The sequence below is a fragment of the Ranitomeya imitator genome, chromosome 6 (genome assembly GCF_032444005.1).
Source record: "Ranitomeya imitator isolate aRanImi1 chromosome 6, aRanImi1.pri, whole genome shotgun sequence".
NCBI classification, from domain to species: Eukaryota; Metazoa; Chordata; class Amphibia; order Anura; family Dendrobatidae; genus Ranitomeya; species Ranitomeya imitator.
This window is the reverse complement of record NC_091287.1, coordinates 561,335,752-561,362,187: the sequence shown is the minus strand read 5'-3', so window position 1 is coordinate 561,362,187 and position 26,436 is coordinate 561,335,752. Positions and strand designations below refer to the sequence as shown.

The window sequence follows — 26,436 nt, the reverse complement described above, 5'->3', positions numbered from 1 at the left end:
CATCATCTACACCGCACAGTCCTCACACTGTCTTACCTCCATCATCTGCACCGCACGGTCCTCACACTGTCACACTGTCACCTCCATCATCTGCACCGCACAGTCCTCACACTGTCACCTCCATCATCTACACCGCACGGTCCTCACACTGTCACCTCCATCATCTGCACCGCACAGTCCTCACACTGTCACCTCCATCATCTACACCGCACGGTCCTCACACTGTCTTACCTCCATCATCTACACCGCACGGTCCTCACACTGTCTTACCTCCATCATCTACACCGCACAGTCCTCACACTGTCACCTCCTCCATCTACACCGCACAGTCCTCACACTGTCACCTCCTCCATCTACACCACACGGTCCTCACACTGTCACTTCTATCATCTACACCGCGCGGTCCTCACACTGTCACCTCCTCCATCTACACCACACGGTCCTCACACTGTCTTACCTCCATCATCTACACCGCACAGTCCTCACACTGTCACCTCCATCATCTACACCGCACGGCTCACACTGTCACCTCCATCATCTGCACCGCACAGTCCTCACACTGTCACCTCCATCATCTACACCGCACGGTCCTCACACTGTCTTACCTCCATCATCTACACCGCACAGTCCTCACACTGTCACCTCCTCCATCTACACCGCACAGTCCTCACACTGTCACCTCCTCCATCTACACCACACGGTCCTCACACTGTCTTACCTCCATCATCTACACCGCACGGTCCTCACACTGTCACCTCCATCATCTACACCGCACAGTCCTCACACTGTCACCTCCATCATCTACACCGCACGGTCCTCACACTGTCACCTCCATCATCTGCACCGCACAGTCCTCACACTGTCACCTCCATCATCTACACCGCACGGTCCTCACACTGTCTTACCTCCATCATCTACACCGCACGGTCCTCACACTGTCTTACCTCCATCATCTACACCGCACAGTCCTCACACTGTCACCTCCTCCATCTACACCGCACAGTCCTCACACTGTCACCTCCTCCATCTACACCACACGGTCCTCACACTGTCACTTCTATCATCTACACCGCGCGGTCCTCACACTGTCACCTCCTCCATCTACACCACACGGTCCTCACACTGTCTTACCTCCATCATCTACACCGCACAGTCCTCACACTGTCACCTCCATCATCTACACCGCACGGCTCACACTGTCACCTCCATCATCTGCACCGCACAGTCCTCACACTGTCACCTCCATCATCTACACCGCACGGTCCTCACACTGTCTTACCTCCATCATCTACACCGCACAGTCCTCACACTGTCACCTCCTCCATCTACACCGCACAGTCCTCACACTGTCACCTCCTCCATCTACACCACACGGTCCTCACACTGTCACTTCTATCATCTACACCGCGCGGTCCTCACACTGTCACTTCTATCATCTACACCGCACGGTCCTCACACTGTCACCTCCATCATCTACACCACACGGTCCTCACACTGTCTTACCTCCATCATCTACACCGCACAGTCCTCACACTGTCACCTCCTCCATCTACACCACACGGTCTTCACACTGTCACCTCCATCATCTACACCGCACAGTCCTCACACTGTCACCTCCTCCATCTACACCACACGGTCCTCACACTGTCACTTCTATCATCTACACCGCGCGGTCCTCACACTGTCACCTCCATCATCTACACCACACGGTCCTCACACTGTCACCTCCATCATCTACACCGCACAGTCCTCACACTGTCACCTCCTCCATCTACACCACGCGGTCCTCACACTGTCACTTCTATCATCTACACCGCGCGGTCCTCACACTGTCACCTCCATCATCTACACCACACGGTCCTCACACTGTCACCTCCATCATCTACACCACACGGTCCTCACACTGTCACCTCCTCCATCTACGCCACACTGTCCTCACATTGTCACCTCCTCCATCTACACCCTGTGGTCCTCACACTGTCACCTCCATCATGCACACCGCACGGTCCTCACACTGTCACCTCCATCATCTACACTGCACGGTCCTCACACGGTCACCTCCATCATCTACACCCCACGGCCCTCACACTGTCACCTCCATCATCTACACCCCACGGCCGTCACACTGTCAACTCCTCCATCTACACCCTGTGGTCCTCACATTGTCACCTCCGCTGTCACGTGCGCTCTATGACTGGTCACTTGAATGGAAGTCTACTCTGTTCATGGTCTCGGCCTCTGCTGATTTTTCCTGTGGTTTTCTCCGGCTTGTTGGCAGCCGCCTGGCTCTGGTCTCTGCCCTTTATTTTACTTTCCACCATCGCCCCCAAGTCACTCTGTGTCCTTTTTACACTTGGGGGGGTTCTGTCCCTCGTGTGTGACCCCCGGTGTCCGGCAGGGCCTGCAGCGTCCAAGACAGGAGCCACGGGCGTCGGAGCCGGTGATGGTGGACGTGTTTTTCTAACACATTAGCAGCTGGACATTTTGACACGTCTTCTACGACCCCCTCCAGAATGTGACTCCCGAGGACAGAGATGTTTGGTCCTTTTATCCTGCGGACATTTATCAGCTCCCGCGAACGCCCCAGATTTTGTCCATAATACTCCGATTACTCACAGTTCCTTTAAAGGGGAACTCCACCTGTTACTAACAGACCCCTGACTGCCCCCACAGTCCTGTCACTCTGTAGCAGTATTTCTGGCCATCTTTTGAGGTCTCACGGTTTTTTATTCACATTCAGAGGCCGGCTGCTTACTACTCATAGTTGCAGGACTGCTACAATGTGTCCAGCACGTCCTTATACTTATGCACTGCAACAAATAAGACATAGTAATGTTTGAGACCCTCACAGATTATTGTGTTCAGGAATCCCACCGTGCTGCCACCAATATGTCACGGATTCCAACGGTTCACGGGGAGGATACCTTTATCATCCCCACCACTCACACCAATTTGTCACGAACCGGGTTGTTTGGTTGCCCCTGGTTCCTTCTGAAGGAGATTTATCTATATCCAACTTCCCAGTTCCGGTTTGGAACTTGCAGCTCTCTGGCGCCCCCTTACCCTCAGGTCAGACCGGGTACTGCACCTAGGGTAATTAGTCGCAGCGTGGACGATATAACTACTCCCACACAGGCGGGAACAATTATCAACGCCGCCGGTTGCTGCAAAGACGCCCAATTGCACAAGGCAAGGTATGCTGCCACCAGCTCTGATTCTCTTAATTGTTAACGGGTCCGGAGCCAACCCAAATCAGTAGCGTAATTCACCTCAGAGGACATGACTGTTTGTTATAGAGCACGGAGAAACAAGCTAGTAATTTTATATTTTACTCCAAAAAAAGTAAGCAGTGTTTACAAAGTATAAAAATATATTATAAAGAGGACAATTCATGTGTACAATACAATTACAAATAAAATGGGATTAAAATTGAAAAGAACACTTACGTTATAGCATTGCATCATCATGGCTGGCCGTGTGCTGGGGGGAAGGGCGAGCATATATCCAGATGCATAGCACCCCTCTGTATAGCAGATAGACCCCAGACAAAAGACACTAAAGACTCCTGCTTCAGTTATTCCTTAGCCTATAACTTAAGCCCTCCCCCTGTGGTGACCTCACTGAGAGGCTGAAACCTCCCCTTTACTTAGAATTATGAAAACTATCTTTTCCGCATATCTCGCTGTAGGAATCTCATTTAAGAAAGACACGATGATCAGAATGTGCCTCACATCATGGGGATTCTTTAAGTGTAAGCACGGATTAATTACTTGATCCACTAACGAAGAAATCTACTCTTTGCACTTGTTGCGTTTAGCTGCTAGTGGTTTCAGTGAGTGATAGATCTATCGATGGGCATCCGGAATATATAATTCCTTTATCTCTAGCCTGGATCGGTGCCCCTATATATCACTTTAATAGAACAATAGAAGCTCATGCAGTTTGGAAGGGGCTATACCAGTTTTGGCTGGTATTATGCGGGAGGAGGGAATGAGTAGTTTTAGGGAGACTGGTCTGCCTGCAGCATAGAACCATAAAAATTCTTGTGGAAGGAGGGAAGAAAGAGTGGCTTAGAATTCACACACAGGCAGAGTAGGAAGAGGCGGGGTCGGACAGGCCCACCGCGTGTCCGAAAAGCCATGAAATTGTTAGGTAGATGCTCAAACCTGGCATATTCACATCATCGTGACAAGTGTGCAAGGCCCCTTTCACACATCAGTTTTTTGCCATCAGTCACAATCCGACAGAACCGTCACAGATTGTGAAGAACTGATGCGACGGATCTGTTTTTTGCCGAATCCGACTTGCGGATCTGGCTAATTGGATCCTAAAAAATCGGAGCATGCTCAGTTTAAAAAAACGGAATCTGCCGCTATTGGCTTCCATTCGAGCAAACGACTGACGTCGATGTCCGTTTCTTCAATGTACACAAAAAACGTTACTTTGTCCGTTGTCTCCGGCCACTGGACAGACCATTTTTGACAGATCCGGCAAACGACGGATGAAACCTGAGGCGATCCTTCGCTAATACAAGTCTATGAGAAAAAAACAGATCCGGCGGCAACATTCGCCGGATCCTTTTTTTTTTTCCAAATTCTACGGATTGTGACTGATGGCAAAAAACTGATGTGTGAAAGCAGCCTAAGCTTCCACCTGCTTCATAAAGAGGTGGTGAAAAAAAGATCAAACTTAGTATTTTTTGCACAAAATTGCATCTTTTGCAGAGAATTTTGCACTGACGCATTGTAACTGTCCTGCAGCTGTGAAGCAGGAGCGGAATATTTCTATTCACTGACAGGAAGCTGAGTCCGTTCCTTTCTGCATGTATGGGCTGTAGTTAGGGACGTGGCCGTGGTGGATGATGAGGATGTAGTGTTCCTGCGGAGGTCACCCTGTCCTCTGGTTACAGACGGCCATACTGAACATAGCATCTCTCTAGCAGCGGGACAGCTGCGGCCGCCGCTCGGCCCCCTCCTTGCTCCGAGCCCCCTCTTCACTCCGCGGCTCGGCCCCTCCTCGCTCCGAGCCCCGGCCCCCTCTTCACTCGTCACCGAGGCTAATAGTGACAGCAGTAATATTGGGGGTGTGAAATGCTTATCGGAAGGGGTCACCCCCACCACAGATGTATGTCTGCCCCCCTCCCGGGGCTGTTCTCAGCCATTGTGGTCTTATAGCGGGGGCTTCTGCCTCGTGCACTGCATCTTATACAGATTTCCTGCAGCCCCTCGTCCTTTCTAATCACAAAAGGTGCCGGAGTCTCAGGGGAACATTGGAAACAAGTTCACACTTTACAGGAGGAACTTGTGGAACAGTAACAAACTTTCCAATTTAAAGGGATCCTTGTACGACTTCTGCTCCTCGGCGTCAGATCATTGAATGGGAATTAATAGTTCCCAAGATTCTCTCCCCCCACACAACCTTACATCCATCCGGACCCCACACCAGACCCCTCCACTAAGATACGGACCCCAAACCAGTCCAGTCATGTCTATAGTCCTTGGACTAGACTCCCTCTTTTTACAGACCCCAGACCAGCCACCCCATCTCACTCCAGACCCCCATCTACACACCAGACCCCCATGTATACAGACCCCAGACCAGCCACCCTGTCTCACTCCAGACCCCCATCTACACACACCAGACGCCCATGTATACAGACCCCAGACCAGCCACCCTGTCTCACTCCAGACCCCCATCTACACACACCAGACGCCCATGTATACAGACCCCAGACTATCCAGCCAGTCTTACTCCAGACCCCCATCTACACACCAGACCCCCATATATACAGACCCCACACCAGCCACCCCATCTGACTTCAGACCCCTATGTACACACACCAGACGCCCATGTATACAGACCCCACACCAGCCACCCTGTCTTACTCCAGACCCCCATCTACACACACCAGACCCCCATGTATACAGACCTCAGACAAGCCACCCCGTCTCACTCCAGACCCCCATGTATACAGACCCCAGACCAGCCACCCCGTCTTACTCCAGACCCCCATCTACACACACACACACCAGACCCCCACGTATACAGACCCCAGACCAGCCACCCCGTCTTATTCCAGATCTCCATCTACACACACCTGACCCCATGTATACAGACCCCAGACCAGCCACCCCGTCTTACTCCAGACCCCCATCTACACACACACCAGACCCCCACGTATACAGACCCCAGACCAGCCACCCCGTCTTACTCCAGACCCCCATCTACACACACACCAGACCCCCATGTATACAGACCTCAGACAAGCCACCCCGTCTCACTCCAGACCCCCATGTATACAGACCCCAGACCAGCCACCCTGTCTCACTCCAGACCCCCATCTACACACCAGACTCCCATATATACAGACCCCAGACTATCCAGCCAGTCTTACTCCAGACCCCCATCTACACACCAGACCCCCATATATACAGACCCCACACGAGCCACCCTGTCTTACTCCAGACCCCCATCTACACACACCAGACCCCCATGTATACAGACCTCAGACAAGCCACCCCGTCTCACTCCAGACCCCCATGTATACAGACCCCAGACCAGCCACCCCGTCTTACTCCAGACCCCCATCTACACACACACACACCAGACCCCCACGTATACAGACCCCAGACCAGCCACCCTGTCTCACTCCAGACCCCCATCTACACACCAGACTCCCATATATACAGACCCCAGACTATCCAGCCAGTCTTACTCCAGACCCCCATCTACACACACACACACCAGACCCCCATGTATACAGACCCCAGACCAGCCACCCTGTCTCACTCCAGACCCCCATCTACACACCAGACTCCCATATATACAGACCCCAGACTATCCAGCCAGTCTTACTCCAGACCCCCATCTACACACCAGACCCCCATATATACAGACCCCACACCAGCCACCCTGTCTTACTCCAGACCCCCATCTACACACACCAGACCCCCATGTATACAGACCTCAGACAAGCCACCCTGTCTTACTCCAGACCCCCATCTACACACACACACCAGACCCCCACGTATACATACCCCAGACCAGCCACCCCGTCTTATTCCAGATCTCCATCTACACACACCTGACCCCATGTATACAGACCCCAGACCAGCCCGGGTTCAGCAGTCAGATGCTGCTTACATCCTCTGTGCTGCTGTTAGATGACACTGTACTGGATCCCCCTCCATGAGGTAGTGGCCTCTGCGAGACACGAGGTGCGTTCTGCCTCAGGAGGGACTGATTTCGGGTACTTTTTGGTTTTGTCCCCGCATCCTTTCTCTTAAAGCCTGAGCAGTCTGCCTCCCGCCGCTGGCTCTATCGCCCGCTCCCCTCGCCCGCTGCCTCGCCCGCTCCCTCCACCCACCAACCCATTGCAGGAAATAGACGGACAAGGATTTTCTACCAATTTAACAGCATTTTCCCTGTAATATTTTCCTTACAAATAGATTTATCAGCGCCTTGGGAGCCGTTCTCCCAAATTTATGAAGATAATTTTTGCCCGCAGACGAGGTTGAATTTACACCGGCGATTTCCATATTAATGTGCGGGGTAAGTGGATGTAATCTGCAGCTCGGCTATCTGGTGAGCGCGGCCCTTCCTGAAGCAATTTCCCCCTCCGTAAATCACCGCTGTCGCCCGTCACCATCAACCTAAATTAGCTTAAATTAATTTACTTAATAAGAGTTCAGATCATTGTGAACAAGCCGCAGATTTATGGCCGCCACTTCCGCTGCCCCCGCCTGCCCGCTCCCGGCTCGCAGAGTAATGGCAACTACGTGCCTCCAATCACTGGAGCGGGAAGGCTGTCTCCTCTTCTCATGGCTGTCAGCATTCCCAGGATTCTCCATCATTGCTTTCCTGCTCCATGAATAGAATCCCAGAGCAGCAGTGAGGACTGACGCCAGCAGCGGAGCAGGAGCTGAGTAATGGCGGCTACGTGCCGCTGATCACTGGAGCAGGAAGGCTGTCTCCTCTTCTTATGGCTGTCAGCGTTCCCAGGATTCTCCATCATTGCCTTCCTGCTCCATGAATAGAATCCCAGAGCAGCAGTGAGGACTGACGCCAGCAGCGGAGCAGGAGCTGAGTAATGGCGGCTACGTGCTGCCGATCACTGGAGCGGGAAGGCTGTCTCCTCTTCTCATGGCTGTCAGCGTTCCCAGGATTCTCCATCATTGCCTTCCTGCTCCATGAATAGAATCCCAGAGCAGCAGTGAGGACTGACGCCAGCAGCGGAGCAGGAGCTGAGTAATGGTGGCTACGTGCCGCCGATCACTGGAGCGGGAAGGCTGTCTCCTCTTCTCATGGCTGTCAGCGTTCCCCGGATTCTCCATCATTGCCTTCCTGCTCCATGAATAGAATCCCAGAGCAGCAGTGAGGACTGACACCAGCAGCGGAGCAGGAGCAGAGTAATAGTGGCTACGTGCCGCCGATCATTGGAGCGGGAAGGCTGTCTCCTCTTCTCATGGCTGTCAGCGTTCCCAGGATTCTCCATCATTGCCTTCCTGCTCCATGAATAGAATCCCAGAGCAGCAGTGAGGACTGACGCCAGCAGCGGAGCAGGAGCAGAGTAATAGTGGCTACGTGCCGCCGATCATTGGAGCGGGAAGGCTGTCTCCTCTTCTCATGGCTGTCAGCGTTCCCAGGATTCTCCATCATTGCCTTCCTGCTCCATGAATAGAATCCCAGAGAAGCAGTGAGGACTGACACCAGCAGCGGAGCAGGAGCAGAGTAATGGCGGCTACGTGCCGCTGATCACTGGAGCAGGAAGGCTGTCTCCTCTTCTTATGGCTATCAGCGTTCCCAGGATTCTCCATCATTGCCTTCCTGCTCCATGAATAGAATCCCAGAGAAGCAGTGAGGACTGACACCAGCAGCGGAGCAGGAGCAGAGTAATGGCGGCTACGTGCCGCTGATCACTGGAGCAGGAAGGCTGTCTCCTCTTCTTATGGCTGTCAGCGTTCCCAGGATTCTCCATCATTGCCTTCCTGCTCCATGAATAGAATCCCAGAGAAGCAGTGAGGACTGACACCAGCAGCGGAGCAGGAGCAGAGTAATGGCGGCTACGTGCCGCTGATCACTGGAGCAGGAAGGCTGTCTCCTCTTCTCATGGCTATCAGCGTTCCCAGGATTCTCCATCATTGCCTTCCTGCTCCATGAATAGAATCCCAGAGAAGCAGTGAGGACTGACGCCAGCAGCGGAGCAGGAGCTGAGTAATGGTGGCTACGTGCCGCTGATCACTGGAGCAGGAAGGCTGTCTCCTCTTCTCATGGCTGTCAGCGTTCCCCGGATTCTCCATCATTGCCTTCCTGCTCCATGAATAGAATCCCAGAGCAGCAGTGAGGACTGACACCAGCAGCGGAGCAGGAGCAGAGTAATAGCAGCTACGTGCCGCCGATCACTGGAGCAGGAAGGCTGTCTCCTCTTCTCATGGCTGTCAGTGTTCCCAGGATTCTCCATCATTGCCTTCCTGCTCCATGAATAGAATCCCAGAGCAGCAGTGAGGACTGACGCCAGCAGCGGAGCAGGAGCAGAGTAATGGCGATTGTTATAGATATCTGTGACCGTGATGTGTAACTCGTTACATCATCCTGTATTCTCCAGCTCATCTGTGACTGCAGCTTTAGTATATGACATAAATAACTGGCACAACTGTGACTGCAGCTTTAGATGTGACTACAGTATAAGAAGCTGAAATTACACTTCTGGTGCTCAATTGCCTTGTACTCTAGTCACATCCAAAGCTGCGTTCTTCGTTTTGCTAGATGTCTTATGACGCTGACCGGCTTGCTGTTCTGCAGTGGAGGTGGGCATACATAGGGCCGGTGAAGGTAAGAGGGGTGCACACAGAGCGTCCCGGGCACGGCTGCCGCCTTCTTCCCACAGCTCCGCTCCTCCCTGTCAGCATCTCCAGTAAAAACTGAAGAAATCACAGGACACGTTGGCGAGGTCACGCGGGCATGCCGTGGCGAGGTCACGTGGGCGTGCCGTGGCGAGGTCACGTGGGCGTGCCGTGGCGAGGTCACGCGGGCGTGCCGTGGCGAGGTCACGCGGGCGTGCCGTGGCGAGGTCACGCGGGCGTGCCGTGGCGAGGTCACGCGGGCGTGCCGTGGCGAGGTCACGCGGGCGTGCCGTGGCGAGGTCACGCGGGCGTGCCGTGGCGAGGTCACGCGGGCGTGCCGTGGCGAGGGCATGGAGACTCCTCCTAGACGCGGTAATCTGGTGGGGGTTGTCCCTCCGCTCCAGCGATGGCGTTAGTCATGCACATAGATGAGATGGTAACAATGGTGCCAGGCATGAGGCTGAAGCCGGTCACAGTACCAGTGAGGACCCTGGCCCTCATCCACCATTTTGCACCTCTGACAACTCCTCCTGTCATTACCGAACCACAGAAGACCTAGGGGCCTAAAAATGAAACCCCAAAAATCGCTCATTTTTTTGAGCATCTACACGTTGCGTTGACATTTTGTGACGTTTCCGTTTTGTGGCAGAACGCTGTGGTAAATCGCTGTCTGACTCGTCCCGTGATGATTCCTGTGTTTGGTGTTCGTCCCTCTGATAACTCCTCTGGTCACGGTCTCTTTGTGCCCCTTTTTTTCAGCGATTTACTGTTTAGCTCCTCTCTGACTTTCGTGTTACGTTCTCGCTTTGGCTAAATCTGCCGGTGACATGAAAGTGGAGTGTAAATCCTGCGCCTCCTCCGCTGTCAGGGGGGCTTCCGCCGGCCGGTGGGCTAATTTGCCGTTTATTAATCTCGCCCGGACAGAGAGGTTTAAGATGACATCTCATTACAGCTGAACAGAGGAGATGTGCGGCGCTCTAATCCGGGTACTGAGGAGACGCCGCTGCTCATTGTGTCCCGTGAGAGCCCTGACATGTCCCCGCTAATCCGGCCTGTGTGAGCCTCAGCTTCTGGGGTCCGCACAATGCGCCCTGTCGTTATCGGGGGAACGACGGAAGAAAATGCGCTAATCTCCTGGAGAGCGTCAGCCGCGTCCCCGGCCTGTCACCAGCGGCACGAGGCTCCACGAGCCGCTGACTCTCCAACATATTACTGTGAAAACCCAGGACATCTACAGAAAGAGGCCGGATTATCAGATACTCCGGATTATCAAATGCTCCAGGAAAAGTCTATGTAGATGGCGGACAATCTCGATGGGAACGCGAGGCGCCGGATCATCGGACGTCCTGAAGCTCACGTGTCAGTGAAGCTCCAGGAAGACCCCGAGTACAGGAGCATGGCTGGTAATAATATTCTGGATTATTGGACGGGAGAGTCTGAAACGCCAGTTTGTGAAGGGAGAGGAGCCTGAAATCTAGACATCTGCTGTATTGTCCGCACAGGGACTCGAGATCTTTCCTTTTCCACGATCTCCAGTAATCTGGCGAGTGCTCGCTGCAGCTTTGGTTGTGATCTGAGTAGTATTCTTGTGAAAATGAGTTTTTCTTCTCTTTTTAAAGAGACAGTGCTCTGAAATTTCCTCAAATTTTTTCTGTGGACCCCACTGTAGTCCTAGTTGGAGGCACCTGAGTACAAGGGTCCGCGGACCCTGTGGTGGGATCTGTCTGATGCCCCCCAGCCTTTGTTGTACACTGTAGGGCAGCGCTGCCTCGGGGACTGTATACTGGTGGACCCAGCGCCGCCATGTTTCCCTCGGCTCTGCTCTCTGAGGACACAACATCTGCTCCCGGATGAAGCCGGGCATTGTGCTCCGCGCAGCTGCCGCCGGCCAGTGTCAGTGCCACAATCTGGTCACGCCGATCTCCGGCACATTTCACGCCCAATTTGCAGCTCCTTCCAGATCTCCAGAGATTGTTCCTGCCATCCGCAGGCAGCTGGAGCCTGATACTGTAGCCCCAGAGTCCCCGGGCTGGAGACTTGGTGGGCCGGCGGCCTCACCCTCATGGTCACACAGGCAGTGGGGCACCAGGGCAGATTCTGGATGGTCAGATGCCGGATTATTGGGTGCTCTTGGAGAATGTGGAAAATCAGATTGTGAGTGACCCACAACAAGAAGCAAACTGTCAACATCTTGATTCTGGGGCAAAAATCCAGACCAGGGAGGAGGAAAGTCATCTGCTGAGGATGAGGAGGCTCTGCCACCGCTCGCATCATCATGCGCTCATACTTTGTTAGTAGGGTTGAGCCAAAAAGGATTGCAGCATTGTGGTCCAGGGCTTCAGCGATCCAGGGGTTAATGGTCCGGGAGTTGGTGGTCCAGGGGTTAATGGTCCAGGAGTGGGTGGTCCATGGAGTCTGTGGTCCAGGGGTTAATGGTCCAGGAGTTGGTGGTCCAGGGGTTAATGGTCCGGGAGTTGGTTGTCCAGGGAGTCTGTGGTCCAGGGGTTAATGGTCCGGGAGTTGGTGGTCCAGGGGTTAATGGTCCAGGGAGTCTGTGGTCCAGGGGTTAATGGTCCGGGAGTTGGTGGTCCAGGGGTTAATGGTCCGGGAGTTGGTGGTCCAGGGGTTAATGGTCCAGGGAGTCTGTGGTCCAGGGGTTAATGGTCCGGGAGTTGGTGGTCCAGGGGTTAATGGTCCGGGAGTTGTTGGTCCAGAAGTTGGTGGTCCAGGGAGTCTGTGGTCCAGGGGTAAATGGTCCCAGAGTTGGTGGTCCAGGGGATAATGGTCCAGGAGTTGGTGGTCCAGGGAGTCTGTGGTCCAGGGGTAAATGATCCGGGAGTTGGTGGTCCAGGGAGTCTGTGGTCCAGGGGTTAATGGTCTGGGAGTTGGTGGTCCAGGGGTTAATGGTCCAGGAGTTGTTGGTCCAGTGTTTCTGTTGTCCAAGGGTTAATGGTCTGGTAGTTGGTGGTTCAGGGAGTCTGTGGTCCGGGAGATGACTATCCAGGGATTTGTGGTCCAGGGAGGGAGGAGTCAGCATTTCAGGGGGTTCAGCAGTCCCAGGGGTCAGTGGTCCAGGGCATTGGTAGTCCGGGGATCAGTGGTCCATGCTTTTCTAACTAGAACCCTGTGATCTCCTATCTGTTGGCATCGCTGAAGCCTCTTCTGATTAGTAGGCCGTGGCTCTGCTTCTGTTATTTAGAAGAGGTGGCAGGAACACTGGTGATAGGAGGAGGCTTACAGGGCCCTGGCCCGGATACCATGGACCACTAGCTCCTGGCCCCCTTCTGGGCCTGCTGGCCCTTGGCTCTCACTGGTTCCTTTGCCCCGCTAGCTTCTTGCTCTCTCTGGCTCTTGGGCCCCATTGGCTCTTATGCCTTGCTGTCTCCTGGGCCCCGCTGGCTCCTGTCTGCTGTGCCCCTCTGGCTGCGGTGCCCCACTAGCTCCTGGCTCTCACTGCCCCCTAGCCCCACCAGCTCCTGGACTACTCTGGCGCCTGGGCCCCCGGACCACTCTGGCTCCTGGGCCCCCGGACCGCTCTGGCCCCTGGGCCCCCGGACCGCTCTGGCTCCTGGGCCCCCGGACCGCTCTGGGCCCCCGGACCGCTCTGGCTCCTGGGCCCCCGGACCGCTCTGGCTCCTGGGCCCCCGGACCGCTCTGGCTCCTGGGCCCCCGGACCGCTCTGGCTCCTGGGCCCCCGGACCGCTCTGGCTCTTGGGCCCCCGGACCGCTCTGGCTCTTGGGCCCCCGGACCGCTCTGGCTCCTGGCTCTCACTGCCCCCTAGCCCCACCAGCCCCTGGACCACTCTGGCTCCTGGGCCCCTGGACCACTCTGGCTCCTGGGCCCCTGGACCGCTCTGGGCCCCCGGACCGCTCTGGCTCCTGGGCCCCCGGACCGCTCTGGCTCCTGGGCCCCCGGACCGCTCTGGGCCCCCGGACCGCTCTGGCTCCTGGGCCCCCGGACCGCTCTGGCTCCTGGGCCCCCGGACCGCTCTGGCTCCTGGGCCCCCGGACCGCTCTGGCTCCTGGGCCCCCGGACCGCTCTGGCTCTTGGGCCCCCGGACCGCTCTGGCTCTTGGGCCCCCGGACCGCTCTGGCTCCTGGCTCTCACTGCCCCCTAGCCCCACCAGCCCCTGGACCACTCTGGCTCCTGGGCCCCTGGACCACTCTGGCTCCTGGGCCCCTGGACCGCTCTGGCTCCTGGGCCCCTGGACCGCTCTGGCTCCTGGGCCCCCGGACCGCTCTGGCTCCTGGGCCCCTGGACCGCTCTGGCTCCTGGGCCCCCGGACCGCTCTGGCTCCTGGGCCCCTGGACCGCTCTGGCTCCTGGGCCCCTGGACCGCTCTGGCTCCTGGGCCCCTGGACCGCTCTGGCTCCTGGGCCCCCGGACCGCTCTGGCTCCTGGCTCTCACTGCCCCCTAGCCCCACCAGCTCCTGGACCACTCTGGCTCCTGGGCCCCTGGACCACTCTGGCTCCTGGGCCCCTGGACCACTCTGGCTCCTGGGCCCCTGGACCACTCTGGCTCCTGGGCCCCTGGACCACTCTGGCTCCTGGGCCCCCGGACCGCTCTGGCTCCTGGCTCTCACTGCCCCCTAGCCCCACCAGCTCCTGGACCACTCTGGCTCCTGGGCCCCTGGACCACTCTGGCTCCTGGGCCCCCGGACCGCTCTGGCTCCTGGCTCTCACTGCCCCCTAGCCCCACCAGCTCCTGGACCACTCTGGCTCCTGGGCCCCCGGACCGCTCTGGCTCCTGGGCCCCCGGACCGCTCTGGCTCCTGGGCCCCCGGACCGCTCTGGCTCCTGGGCCCCCGGACCGCTCTGGCTCCTGGGCCCCCGGACCGCTCTGGCTCCTGGGCCCCCGGACCGCTCTGGCTCCTGGCTCTCACTGCCCCCTAGCCCCACCAGCTCCTGGACCACTCTGGCTCCTGGGCCCCTGGACCACTCTGGCTCCTGGGCTCCTGGACCACTCTGGCTCCTGGGCCCCTGGACCACTCTGGCTCCTGGACCACTCTGGCTCCTGGGCCCCCGGACCGCTCTGGCTCCTGGGCCCCCGGACCGCTCTGGCTCCTGGGCCCCCGGACCGCTCTGGCTCCTGGGGACCAGGATCCTGTAAACCTTTCTCCATGTGTCCGATGGTTTCTGCACTTATACAATGTATCTATCTGGCCTGTGTAGACTGTGTAGACTGAACACATTGTAACAAGTTCTCAGCTGTGAGCAGAAGGAGCTTTGCTTCTATGATTCCCTCATTCTCTGCCAGCAAGCAGAGGTCTGGTCAATGTCTACCAGAAAGTTGCAGAACTTTCCACCCTGAGCGATGACCCGGGACTTTGCCCGTCCATTGTTGGGTTCACACGTCTGGCGGTGGTGACGCTGAGCACGGCCCCTGAGTGTGGCCCCCGGAGTGTGGCCCCACAGCGCCTGCACTTACCTAATACACCAGGTTCCCTTCCCCGTTCACCGCTGTTTACACTTAATGTGACCTTAATCCGACGTGACTAATTTAATTATCATGGCCGAGGTGCGAGAGCGGAGGTGATAATTAGCGCAGGGTGCGGGGCGATATTAATAACCGGCTCCTGCCATGTGAAGCTGCCATATGTCCTTAAAGGGGCCGCGTCACCGAACCACGGGAGCACATACAGCTGATGAGTGCCGTCCCCAGGGGGCGCTGTCACAACGCTTAGTTTTCAATGCTGCGGCTTTTTTTACATTTTTATCACTGCGTCTGTAAAACCTTTCAAATCTGTGGGCGCCAAGGATCCAAAGGTTAATGTGGGCGTCATGTGGACATTGCCGTACCCCAGACATCGGCAGGTGCAGTGCCCGGCTCCTGATAGGTGGTGGGAGCACTCGAGAGGGCGGTTTCCCCCCCAGATATTGCCTCTGGGGGTCACATAGACAATGCAGTCTTAAAGGGATTACCTGTTGTGTGAACATCACAACCATTTTACTTTCCAGAGTCTCTGTACAATATGGCTGTACAGTGACTGCTCTCCTTACACAGCTCCGAATCCTCTGCTGTGGCCACCACTAGAGGGGGCTCACAGACTTATCAGGAGGAGCAGAGGAGATCACATCCAGAACTGTGGATGCAGATTTGTGTGTGACTGGAGCATAGCATCAGCTTGTGGCGACATCTTCCCCCGGGTGCTGACGTCTCCTGTCTTCGGCCGGCTCCTGTGTTGCACTCACTGCCGCCTGCGCTGATCTTGCTCCATTTTCTCCACATTACTCAGATGATGATGATGATGTTCTTGTCCTCAATCTTTCCGCGCATGGACAGCGAGTCTGTGTTGTCCTTGAGGATGTAAGTGAGATGTCGTTAGCGGGACCCAACTATGTGCGCGACGCCCGGCAGGACGAGCCTCCATTACCACCGCCTTTTATTAATTGGATTCCCTAATAGACGGACAGGACAGTCTTTGTGCGCCGGCACGGGCGGCTGCCTGACATTCCTGCACCGGCTGACACTGTTCACACACTTGTGGGCACACACTGGTACACATGCCGCCGGCCGACGCGACAACCTGACAACCCTGCCGCCGTCCGACATGACAACCCTGCCGCCGTCCGACATGACAACCCTGCAACAGTCCAACTTGACAACCCTGCCGCCGTCCGGCGTGACAACCCTGCCGCCGTCCGGCGTGACAACCCTGCCGCCGTCTGACGTGACAGCCCTGCCGCCGTCTGACGTGACAACCCTGCTGCCGTCCTACATGACAACCCTGCCGCCGTCCGACAGGACAACCCTGCCGCCGTCCGAAGTGACATCCCTGCCACCAGCCAACATGAGTGACAACCCTGCTGCCGTCCGACATGACAACCCTGCTGCCGTCCGACATCTCAACCCTGCCGCCGTCCGACATGACAACCCTGCTGCCGTCCGACATGACAACCCTGCTGCCGTCCGACAGGACAACCCTGCCGCCGTCCGAAGTGACATCCCTGCCACCAGCCAACATGAGTGACAACCCTGCTGCCGTCCGACATGACAACCCTGCTGCCGTCCGACATCTCAACCCTGCCGCCGTCCGACATGACAACCCTGCTGCCGTCCGACATGACAACCCTGCTGCCGTCCGACAGGACAACCCTGCCGCCGTCCGAAGTGACATCCCTGCCACCAGCCAACATGAGTGACAACCCTGCCTCCGTCCGACGTGACAACCCTGCTGCCGTCCAACGAGACAACCCTGCCGCCATCCGACGTGACATCCCTGCCACCAGCCAACATGAGTGACAACCCTGCCGCCGTCCGACGTGACAACCCTGCTGCCGTCCGACGAGACAACCCTGCCGCCATCCGACGTGACATCCCTGCCACCAGCCAACATGAGTGACAACCCTGCTGCCGTCCGACGAGACAACCCTGCCGCCATCCGACGTGACATCCCTGCCACCAGCCAACATGAGTGACAACCCTGCCGCCGTCCGACGTGACAACCCTACAACCGTCCAACGTGACAACACTGTCACCGTCCAACATGACAACCCTGCCACCGTCCGACGTGACAACCCTGCCGCCATCCGACGTGACAACCCTGCCGCCATCCGACGTGACAACCCTGCCGCCATCCGACTTGACAACCCTGCCGCCGTCCGACGTGACAACCCTGCCGCCGTCCGACGTGACAATCCTGCCGCCAGCCAACATCCGTGACAACCCTTCCGCCATTCAACGTGATGACCCTGCCGCCGTCCGACGTGACGACCCTGCCGCCGTCCGACGTGACGACCCTGCTGCAGTCCGACGTGACAAACCTGCCGCCAGCCAACGTGAGTTACAACCCTGCCGCCAGCCAGCGTGAGTGACAAACCTGCCGCCATCCGACGAGACAACCCTGCCGCCGTCCGACATGACATCCCTGCCGCCAGCCAACATGAGTGACAACCCTGCCACCATCGGACCTGACAACCCTGCCACCGTCCGACATGACGACCCTGCCGCCGTCCGACGAGACAACCCTGCAACCGTCCAAAGTGACAACCCGGCCACCTGCTATGAGCATCAGTTCAAGTACTGACACCGGATACTGAGCTCACGACATATGACACGATGCTGCCACCGAGACTGTCCTGAGACTACCAGAAGATCCTTTTCTGGGAAGGGTTAGTACATAGCAATTATATTCTTGTACAGTAGTACAAGTTGGGCAGTATTCTAGTAGTTATATTCTTGTACATAGGGGCAGTATTCTAGTAGTTATAGTCTTGTACATAGGAGCAGTATTATAGTAGATATATTCTTGTACATAGGGGGCAGTATTATAGTAGTCATACTCTTGTACATAGGGGCAGTATTATAGTAGTTATATTCTTGTACATAGGGGCAGTATTATAGTAGATATATTCTTGTACATAGCAGTATTATAGTAGATATATTGTATTTATGAGCAGTATTATAGTAGTTATATTCTTGTACATAGGAGCAGTATTATAGTAGTTATATTCTTGTACATAGGGGCAGTATTCTAGTAGTTATAGTCTTGTACATAGGAGCAGTATTATAGTAGTTATATTCTTGTACATAGGGGGCAGTATTATAGTAGTCATACTCTTGTACATAGGGGCAGTATTATAGTAGTTATATTCTTGTACATAGGGGCAGTATTATAGTAGATATATTCTTGTACATAGCAGTATTATAGTAGATATATTGTATATATGAGCAGTATTATAGTAGTTATATTCTTGAACATAGGGGGCAGTATTATAGTAGATATATTCTTGTACATAGGGGGCAGTATTATAGTAGTTATATTCTTGTACATAGGGGCAGTATTATAGTAGTTATATTCTTGTACATAGGGAGCAGTATTATAGTAGTTATATTCCTGTACATAGGAGCAGTATTATAGTAGTTATATTCTTGTACATAGGGAGCAGTATTATAGTAGTTATATTCCTGTACATAGGAGCAGTATTATAGTAGTTATATTCTTGTACGTAGGAGCAGTATTATAGTAGTTATATTCTTTTACGTAGGAGCAGTATTATAGTAGTTCTATTCTTGTATATAGGAGCAGTATTATAGTAGTTATATTCTTGTACGTAGGAGCAGTATTATAGTAGTTATATTCTTGTACGTAGGAGCAGTATTATAGTAGTTCTATTCTTGTATATAGGAGCAGTATTATAGTAGTTATATTCTTGTACATAGGGGCGGTATTATAGTAGTTATATTCTTGTACATAGGGGCAGTATTATAGTAGTTATATTCTTGTACATAGGAGCAGTGTTATAGTAGTTATATACTTGTAAATAGGGGCAGTATTATAGTAGTTATATTCTTGTACATAGGGGGCAGTATTATAGTAGTTATATTCTTGTACATAGGAGCAGTGTTATAGTAGTTATATACTTGTAAATAGGAGCAGTATTATAGTAGTTATATTCTTGTACATAGGGGGCAGTATTATAGTAGTTATATTCTTGTACATAGGAGCAGTGTTATAGTAGTTATATACTTGTAAATAGGAGCAGTATTATAGTAGTTATATTCTTGTACATAGGGGGCAGTATTATAGTAGTTATATTCTTGTACATAGGGGCAGTATTATAGTAGTTATATTCTTGTACATAGGGGCAGTATTATAGTAGTTATATTCTTGTACATAGGGGCAGTATTATAGTAGTTATATTCTTGTACATAGGGGCAGTATTATAGTAGTTATATTCTTGTACATAGGGGCAGTATTATAGTGGTTATATACTTGTACATAGGGGCAGTATTATAGTAGTTATATTCTTGTACATAGGAGCAGCTTTATAGTAGTTATATTCTTGTACATAGGGGCAGCATTATAGTAGTTATATTCTTGTACATAGGAGCAGTGTTATAGTAGTTATATTCTTGTACACAAGAGGCAGTATTATAGTAGTTATATTCTTGTACATAGGAGCAGTATTATAGTAGTTATATTCTTGTACATAGGAGCAGTATTATAGTAGTTATATGCTTGTACATAGGAGCAGTGTTATAGTAGTTATATTCTTGTACATAGGAGCAGTATTATAGTAGTTATATTCTTGTACATAGGGGGCAGTATTATAGTAGTTATATTCTTGTACATAGGAGCAGTGTTATAGTAGTTATATACTTGTACATAGGAGCAGTATTATAGTAGATATATTCTTGTACATAGGAGCAGTGTTATAGTAGTTATATTCTTGTACATAGGGGCAGTATTATAGTAGTTATATTCTTGTACATAGGGGGCAGTATTATAGTTGTTATATTCTTGTACATAGGGGGCAGTATTATAGTAGTTATATTCTTGTACATAGGGGGCAGTATTATAGTTGTTATATTCTTGTACATAGGGGGCAGTATTATAGTAGTTATATTCTTGTACATAGGGGGCAGTATTATAGTAGTTATATTCTTGTACATAGGGGCAGTATTATAGTAGTTATATTCTTGTACATAGGAGCAGTATTATAGTAGTTATATTCTTGTACATAGGGGCAGTATTATAGTAGTTATATTCTTGTACATAGGAGCAGTATTATAGTAGTTATATTCTTGTACATAGGGGCGGTATTATAGTAGTTATATTCTTGCCCTTGTGAGATGTCTTCTCGGTCGGGGTCTCGGCAGCTGTGTGCGGGGTCTCCCCTCTCTTGCAGGCTGCACGTTGCTGTGTGCATACCTAATTCCCGCAGATAGAGTCCCTGCGCCTGCAGATGTGCCCGCTCTGTCTCCAGCTGGCGGTCCCCTGATGCCCCCTGATTAATCTCTTCATCTTGTGGTTGCTTCCTCCCGTGGGGCCACTTGTCCCATATGATGAGTTCTGTAGGTCTTAGGGAAGCCTGGCTGCCACTGAGGGGATCCATGATGGTGCCCGGCAGAGCGTGTCATTGTCAGCCCATGTGGAATTAACCCTTGGAAGGTCGGTGCAGGGGGGACAGTGCTGCGCTCAGGATGCTTCCATGACCCATTGTACTCGCTGGTTATTGTGTGCTGGGAGCTTTGTGGCGGTGATGGTTTGGGGGCCGCTGACCGAGGTGCTGAACACATGATCTCAGATGAGTCTGAGGAAATCTGTGTGTTCAGAGCAGCGTCACTACTGCCCCCCTGGACCTTGCACACAGACACCGGTGTGGTCGGATATGGGGGGACTCATGTCTCCACCTCCCCTCTTCCTAGATCACCAGTTATGTGAACATGGGACGACATTCTGGGTCGCACAGTAATGGAGGAGGGAGTGTATTCTGTACCAAGCCGAGTCCTCGTCTTGTCATATTTTATATGTTCTCTTGAAATTAAATGGTCTGCGCTCAATCAATATTTACTGCTGGGAAACAATGGAAATCAGAATGTCATAGCGCTAATGTGACCACTGCTGGAGCGGGGGGACTACAAGCCTCAGCCACAGCACGGACTGGAGGGCTCGTATTGGGAAGTGCAGGGGGTGTACAGGTGACCGGCAATGTGCCGGTTATATCTGCTGACAACCAGCCTGTGTGTGGTGTAGAGGTTGTCAGCGCCGCCTGGTGATGCCCTCACTGGCCCGGCGGCCCCCAGTCTGCGGTTGGCCCCTGCGATCACCGTGCCGGCCTCCTCTGTGGGTCGCCATCCGTTCTGGATATGACCTCCTCCGCGCTCTGCGGTTAATTGTCATCTCTCATGAGTGCCCAGCAGCACAGAGTATTTCAGAGGAGCAGATTTTTCACCTGATTTATGTTCTCACTTAAAGGGATTTTCTCCAAGAACAAAAGTTCATTTGAATCCATAGATCTCGGAATAGTAATAATTTCCACGATTGGATGTGATTAAGTACAATGTTCCTTTGCGGAGATAATCTTCTATATGTCCCCTGTGTACTGTGCAATGGTCGTGTCCGACCACACAGGAACATGGTCTGGTCATACCACAGCTCCTGGGCAGGGGAGGAAGAAAAACAGAATACAGACATAACAGCACGGGATCACAGCTGATTCCATCTTTGAAGTAAAACATTGTTTAATAACAGGCAGGGAAATGTTTTATCTCACAAAAAGAATCGGCTGCGATCCCTGCTGCCCTGTCTGTATTCTCCCCCCCCCCATCCCGCCAGGATGGTATGATCTGACCATGCTCCTGTGTGGTCGGACACGACCATCATACAGCACAGCAGGGGACATATGTAAGATTATCTCAGCACAGGAACATTTTATTTATCACATCCGATTGTGGAAATTATTATTATTCCAAGAGCTACTGATTAAAATGAACTTTTGTTCATGGGATAACTCCTCTAAATATGAGATGGAGAGAAGAAAAGTATGTGTCGCCCACATCCACCTCCGGGGGCTTCTCTGTCCTCATCTACATCCATAGACATTAATATGGAGAAAAGTATGTGCCCCCCACATCCTCCTCCGGGGGCTTCTCTGTCCTCATCTACATCCATAGACATTAATATGGAGAAAAGTATGTGCCCCCCACATCCACCTCCGGGGGCTTCTCTGTCCTCCTCTACATCCATAGACATTAATATGGAGAAAGTATGTGCCCCCCACATCCTCCTCCGGGGGCTTCTCTGTCCTCCTCTACATCTATAGACATTAATATGGAGAAAGTATGTGCCCCCCACATCCACCTCCGGGGGCTTCACTGTCCTCATCTACATCCATAGACATTAATATGGAGAAAGTATGTGCCCCCCACATCCTCCTCCGGGGGCTTCTCTGTCCTCATCTACATCCATAGACATTAATATGGAGAAAGTATGTGCCCCCCACATCCACCTCCGGGGGCTTCTCTGTCCTCATCTACATCCATAGACATTAATATGGAGAAAAGTATGTGCCCCCCACATCCACCTCCGGGGGCTTCACTGTCCTCATCTACATCCATAGACATTAATATGGAGACAGTATGTGCCCCCCACATCCTCCTCCGGGGGCTTCTCTGTCCTCATCTACATCCATAGACATTAATATGGAGAAAAGTATGTGCCCCCCACATCCTCCTCCGGGGGCTTCACTGTCCTCATCTACATCCATAGACATTAATATGGAGAAAAGTATGTGCCCCCCACATCCACCTCCGGGGGCTTCTCTGTCCACATCTACATCCATAGACATTAATATGGAGACAGTATGTGCCCCCCACATCCACCTCCGGGGGCTTCTCTGTCCTCATCTACATCCATAGACATTAATATGGAGAAAAGTATGTGCCCCCCACATCCACCTCCGGGGGCTTCTCTGTCCTCCTCTACATCCATAGACATTAATATGGAGACAGTATGTGCCCCCCACATCCTCCTCCGGGGGCTTCACTGTCCTCATCTACATCCATAGACATTAATATGGAGAAAAGTATGTGCCCCCCACATCCTCCTCCGGGGGCTTCTCTGTCCTCCTCTACATCCATAGACATTAATATGGAGAAAGTATGTGCCCCCCATATCCACCTCCGGGGGCTTCACTGTCCTCATCTACATCCATAGACATTAATATGGAGAAAAGTATGTGCCCCCCACATCCACCTCCGGGGGCTTCTCTGTCCTCATCTACATCCATAGACATTAATATGGAGGAAGTATGTGCCCCCCACATCCACCTCCGGGGGCTTCTCTGTCCTCATCTACATCCATAGACATTAATATGGAGAAAAGTATGTGCCCCCCACATCCACCTCCGGGGGCTTCTCTGTCCTCATCTACATCCATAGACATTAATATGGAGAAAAGTATGTGCCCCCCACATCCACCTCCGGGGGCTTCTCTGTCCTCATCTACATCCATAGACATTAATATGGAGGAAGTATGTGCCCCCCACATCCACCTCCGGGGGCTTCTCTGTCCTCATCTACATCCATAGACATTAATATGGAGACAGTATGTGCCCCCCACATCCTCCTCCGGGGGCTTCACTGTCCTCATCTACATCCATAGACATTAATATGGAGAAAGTATATGCCCCCCACATCCTCCTCCGGGGGCTTCACTGTCCTCATCTACATCCATAGACATTAATATGGAGAAAGTATGTGCCCCCCACATCCTCCTCCGGGGGCTTCACTGTCCTCATCTACATCCATAGACATTAATATGGAGAAAGTATATGCCCCCCACATCCTCCTCCGGGGGCTTCACTGTCCTCATCTACATCCATAGACATTAATATGGAGAAAGTATATGCCCCCCACATCCTCCTCCGGGGGCTTCACTGTCCTCATCTACATCCATAGACATTAATATGGAGAAAAGTATGTGCCCCCCACATCCTCCTCCGGGGGCTTCTCTGTCCTCCTCTACATCCATAGACATTAATATGGAGAAAGTATGTGCCCCCCATATCCACCTCCGGGGGCTTCTCTGTCCTCATCTACATCCATAGACATTAATATGGAGAAAAGTATGTGCCCCCCACATCCACCTCCGGGGGCTTCTCTGTCCTCATCTACATCCATAGACATTAATATGGAGGAAGTATGTGCCCCCCACATCCACCTCCGGGGGCTTCTCTGTCCTCATCTACATCCATAGACATTGATATGGAGAAAGTATATGCCCCCCACATCCTCCTCCGGGGGCTTCACTGTCCTCATCTACATCCATAGACATTAATATGGAGAAAGTATGTGCCCCCCCACATCCTCCTCCGGGGGCTTCACTGTCCTCATCTACATCCATAGACATTAATATGGAGACAGTATGTGCCCCCCACATCCACCTCCGGGGACTTCTCTGTCCTCATCTACATCCATAGACATTAATATGGAGACAGTATGTGCCCCCCACATCCTCCTCCGGGGGCTTCACTGTCCTCATCTACATCCATAGACATTAATATGGAGAAAGTATGTGCCCCCCACATCCTCCTCCGGGGGCTTCACTGTCCTCATCTACATCCATAGACATTAATATGGAGAAAGTATGTGCCCCCCACATCCTCCTCCGGGGGCTTCACTGTCCTCATCTACATCCATAGACATTAATATGGAGAAAGTATGTGCCCCCCACATCCTCCTCCGGGGGCTTCACTGTCCTCATCTACATCCATAGACATTAATATGGAGAAAGTATGTGCCCCCCCACATCCTCCTCCGGGGGCTTCACTGTCCTCATCTACATCCATAGACATTAATATGGAGACAGTATGTGCCCCCCACATCCTCCTCCGGGGGCTTCTCTGTCCTCCTCTACATCCATAGACATTAATATGGAGAAAGTATGTGCCCCCCACATCCTCCTCCGGGGGCTTCACTGTCCTCATCTACATCCATAGACATTAATATGGAGAAAGTATGTGCCCCCCACATCCTCCTCCGGGGGCTTCACTGTCCTCATCTACATCCATAGACATTAATATGGAGAAAGTATATGCCCCCCACATCCTCCTCCGGGGGCTTCTCTGGCCTCATCTACATCCATAGACATTAATATGGAGAAAGTATGTGCCCCCCCACATCCTCCTCCGGGGGCTTCACTGTCCTCATCTACATCCATAGACATTAATATGGAGACAGTATGTGCCCCCCACATCCTCCTCCGGGGGCTTCACTGTCCTCATCTACATCCATAGACATTAATATGGAGGAAGTATGTGCCCCCCCACATCCACCTCCGGGGGCTTCACTGTCCTCATCTACATCCATAGACATTAATATGGAGAAAGTATGTGCCCCCCACATCCACCTCCGGGGGCTTCACTGTCCTCATCTACATCCATAGACATTAATATGGAGAAAGTATATGCCCCCCACATCCACCTCCGGGGGCTTCACTGTCCTCATCTACATCCATAGACATTAATATGGAGAAAGTATATGCCCCCCACATCCACCTCCGGGGGCTTCACTGTCCTCATCTACATCCATAGACATTAATATGGAGAAAGTATGTGCCCCCCACATCCACCTCCGGGGGCTTCTCTGTCCTCATCTACATCCATAGACATTAATATGGAGACAGTATGTGCCCCCCACATCCACCTCCGGGGGCTTCACTGTCCTCATCTACATCCATAGACATTAATATGGAGAAAGTATGTGCCCCCCACATCCACCTCCGGGGGCTTCTCTGTCCTCATCTACATCCATAGACATTAATATGGAGACAGTATGTGCCCCCCACATCCACCTCCGGGGGCTTCACTGTCCTCATCTACATCCATAGACATTAATATGGAGACAGTATGTGCCCCCCACATCCACCTCCGGGGGCTTCACTGTCCTCATCTACATCCATAGACATTAATATGGAGAAAGTATGTGCCCCCCACATCCTCCTCCGGGGGCTTCACTGTCCTCATCTACATCCATAGACATTAATATGGAGGAAGTATGTGCCCCCCCACATCCACCTCCGGGGGCTTCACTGTCCTCATCTACATCCATAGACATTAATATGGAGAAAGTATGTGCCCCCACATCCACCTCCGGGGGCTTCACTGTCCTCATCTACATCCATAGACATTAATATGGAGAAAGTATGTGCCCCCCACATCCTCCTCCGGGGGCTTCACTGTCCTCATCTACATCCATAGACATTAATATGGAGAAAGTATGTGCCCCCACATCCACCTCCGGGGGCTTCACTGTCCTCATCTACATCCATAGACATTAATATGGAGAAAGTATGTGCCCCCACATCCA

At 52.8% G+C, this 26,436-nt stretch overlaps 1 protein-coding gene across 1 annotated transcript in view; it reads left to right on the top strand.

Annotated features, from left to right (window-relative positions):
• The window catches only part of ZC3H3 (zinc finger CCCH-type containing 3), a 143,706-nt gene that overhangs the window by 52,031 nt on the left and 65,239 nt on the right, over nt 1-26,436 (top strand). The gene's annotated exons all lie outside the window — the stretch shown is intronic.